Raw genomic sequence first — 1,514 nt, 5'->3', positions numbered from 1 at the left:
GCAACTCCAGTTTTATCCAAAACCTCCCGGAACACTTTCGGTGTCCGAACATAGCCGTCCAATATATCAATCTTTATGTCTCGACCATTTCGAGACTCCTTGTCATGTCTGGGATCACATCCGAGACTCCGAACTACCTTTTGTACATCAAAACACATAAACTCATAATATCGATCGTCACCGAATGTTAAGCGTGCGGACCCTACGGGTTCGAGAACTATGTAGACATGACTGAGACTCGTCTCCGGTCAATAACCACTAGCGGAACCTGGATGCTCATATTGGCTCCTATATATTCTACGAAGATCTTTATCGGTCAAACCACATAACAGCATACGTTGTTTCCTTTGTCATCGGTATGTTACTTGCCCAAGATTTGATCGTTGGTATCTCAATACCTAGTTCAATCTCGTTACCAGCAAGTCTATTTACTCGTTTCGTAATGCATCATCCCGCAACTAACTCATTAGTGACATTGCTTGCAAGGCTTTATAGTGATGTGCATTACCGAGAAGGCCCAGAGATACCTCTCCGATACATTCTGTGCACATGCTCACTCATTGAGCTATTTTCCTCCATCTTGTAGGCAAAGTACTTGTCAGAGGTCTCATACCTGTTGACATGGGCATGAGACTGAAATATCAATTTCATCTCTTGGAACATCTCATATGCTCCGTGGTGTTCAAAACGTTTTTGAAGTCCCGGTTCTAAGCCGTAAAGCATGTTGCACTAAAGTATCAAGTAGTCATCATACCGAGCTTTGTCAAACGTACATAATGTTTGCATCTGCTCTAGCAATAGGTCTGTCACCTAGCGGTGCATCACGAACATATTTGCTCTGTGCAGCAATGAGGATAATCCTCAGATCACGGACCAAATCCTCATCATTGCTACTATCATATTTCAACTTATTTTCTCTAGGAACATAATAATAAACGGGGAGCTACATCGCGAGCTATTGATCTACAACATAGTTATGCAAATACTATCAGGACTAAGTTCATGATAAATTCAAGTTTAATTAATCATATTACTTAAGAACTCCCACTTAGATAGACATCCCTCTAGTCATCTAAATGATCACGTGATCCATATCCACTAAACCATGTCCGATCATCACGTGAGATGGAGTAGTTTTCAATCGTGAACATCACTATGTTGATCATATCTACTATATGATTCACGCTCGACCTTTCGGTCTCAGTGTTCCAAAGCCATATCTGCATATGCTAGTCTCGTCAAGTTTAACCCGAGTATTCTGCGTGTGCAAAACTGGCTTGCACCCGTTGTATGTGAACGTAGAGCTTATCACACCCGATAATCACATGGTGTTCCAGCACGAAGAACTGTCGCAACGGTGCATACTCATGGAGAACACTTATACCTTGAAATTTTATTAAGAGATCGTCTCATAATTCTACCATCGTACTAAGCAAAATAAGATGCATAAAATATAAACATCACACGCAATCAAAATATGTGACATGATATGGCCATCATCATCTTGTGCCTTT

The sequence above is a fragment of the Triticum dicoccoides genome, chromosome 3B (genome assembly GCF_002162155.2).
Source record: "Triticum dicoccoides isolate Atlit2015 ecotype Zavitan chromosome 3B, WEW_v2.0, whole genome shotgun sequence".
Classification (NCBI taxonomy): Eukaryota; Viridiplantae; Streptophyta; class Magnoliopsida; order Poales; family Poaceae; genus Triticum; species Triticum dicoccoides.
Note: the sequence above shows the minus strand (reverse complement) of the source record.